The following is a 2,575-nucleotide window of genomic DNA, read 5'->3' on the forward strand; positions in this document are numbered from 1 at the left end:
GATATCAACTCAAGGCATAATGCAAATTAATGCATGACATCTGTTCATATATCTCTTGGTGATGCAAGCATGGCATAATCATAGCATCAGTGTTTATAGCATCAATTCATATATCATTACATGATGTACACATTTCAAATATTTTAGCAAGTGTTGCATTTCTTCACATGGTAAGATATCAACTCAAGGCATAATGCAAATTAATGCATGGCATCTGTTCATATATCTCTTGGTGATGCAAGCATGGCATAATCATAGCATTAGTGTTTATAGCATCAATTCATATATTTCTCCCCCTTTGTCATCAACAAAAAGAATGGTAGATGTGATACCAGGAGAACAATATAAGCAAGTTATCAAGCATATAAAGGAAGGCATGATACGTAGATTGCTTTGAATACTTCTTCCTTCCTCTTTTTTTTTTTTTTGTTATAATCCTTTGTGCATGAAGGAGGAAAGCCATTTATGATTTCAGCTATTTGTGAGTTTACTTTGAGTCAAGATATGTGTTTGAAACAGCTTTTTGTAAGTAAAAATACTATCATCCATATTTCAAGATGGAATTCATAAGCATGAATCATTTCATCAAATCCATTTCAGAAAAAATATTTTTCATAAGAGTGTATGAGAAAATTTGATTTTTAGCATTCCAACTGTTAAGCGAATCCAAAAATGAGATGAACTCTTTCATGCATTCGGACAAGACTATGCTACAGATTTTCAAATACAATCATGAAGACAAAACATTTCAACACATGTTATGTAATGGCAATCAAGTGATTTGATCATTCAATAAAGTCCGAAAAATAATTTTAACTAGTTTATCTATTCGGACACATCAACATTCATAATTCTCTTCTTATGAAATCAAATTGTTCTTCACTTAGAGGTTTTGTAAAAATGTCAGCTAGTTGATGTTTAGTATCAATGGTATTGACTTATCAACTGCATTGGTATATCACTTTTTCAAACTATATTTATCATGGAAATCAAGGCACAAGGTTTTCAAAACGTTTAGTTTCAATGTAAAATCCGAGATAAACAACGATAGATGTTTACAACTCTGCATATGCTCAAAATATATCAGGTAACCATATCAAGGATCAAGGCAAAGTTCATCATGGTGAGTAACATAAGGAGTTTACAATAACAACAGATGATTGTGTTTATACAAGCTCATTCATGAGGTGGAAAATTAAAGTGCCTAAACAAAGAGTCAAATTGTCGATGAATTTGCTGCAGCTCAGATAGGATTTGATCTTGTCAATGTTCAAGCCGTTCTTATCTTTGTTCGAATCGGTCCATCCGAATCCCAATATCTTCGACAGATGATGTATGAGTTGGTTCAAATGGATGTGTTTCCTCAAAGGGACAGATCGGAGGACATTGGGTACCCCTAAAGACTAGTGTTTCCAGTTCTGGTTCAAGTTGAGTGGGATCGGTTCTTCATGGCATTCTAACCCAGTTACCGTTTCTATAAAAACATCTTAATCGGTGAAGTAGATTTTTATTTATTATGCTAAATCTATCTACTTTTATTACTTCTTCTTCTGGTGGTATTAGAATATCGTAGGCTTTCATTATTCTAGTGATTATACCACCATATGGGAGCATCATGTCTTTCTTAGATAGTTCTAACATGTTTTGTTGGATAAGATAACCAAGACAGATGTCATGTCCTTTCATGATCAAATACATAGTTCCTAATTTTAATTGGCTTACTTCATCATGGTGGTATTGTTTAGGGAGAATGATGCTAGTTAGGATATGATGAAGTACCTTAGTGTTTAAAGGCAGTAGATGTTCACAACTTTTAGGAACAAATGCTAAGTTGGGAATGGCAAAATTTGTTCCTAAGGCTTCAACATATGTTGTTCCAACAGTTTCATCATCCCATGATCCTCTAAAGTAAAGTCCTCTACTTTTCATGGGAATGCCTATCATGTTGCAAATGAATTTATCCGTAATTGAGATGTGTTGTCCTAAAAGATAGGTAGACATTCTTTCTTCTTCATCTATTTGTATGTTGTTGTAAAACAATCTAACAAGTCTTGGATAGATGAGTTCGTTAATTTACAAAATAGGAAGTAGATCTAAGTTTGCAAACCATTGGATTGTCTCTAAGTCTCTTAGTTCATTTAAATCTACATATTTTCCCTTATTGACACTCCTAAGTTCGAAAGAGGAAAATTTTTCAGCATGGTATTTTGAATCGAAAAGGGTGCAATCAAAATCTTCTACTAATCTCCTATTTCCTTTGTCCCTCGAGGATCTTCTAGATCCCATAACTACTACTGTTTAGAAGAATAGTGATGAGCAAGAGTAAATGAATAAAAAAAAATAGAGTTTAAGGGCTTCTTAAAGAATACCTTAGTGAGATATTCAAGAGAGGGAAGGATTATTGATGTTTTGCTCCGAAATGAGGGGTATTTGGGATGCTATGAGGGGAGAAATGGGGATGGAGGAGGCTTGGAAGAGTAGAGAGGGGAAGGGAGTGAGTTGGGGTCGGTTTCACCGCCGGCCCTAGCTTGGGTTAAAAAGGGCAGAGTTGCGGGCGGTTGCACCTCTGGTTGGA

Source organism: Musa acuminata, chromosome BXJ3-5 (assembly GCF_036884655.1).
Source record: "Musa acuminata AAA Group cultivar baxijiao chromosome BXJ3-5, Cavendish_Baxijiao_AAA, whole genome shotgun sequence".
Classification (NCBI taxonomy): Eukaryota; Viridiplantae; Streptophyta; class Magnoliopsida; order Zingiberales; family Musaceae; genus Musa; species Musa acuminata.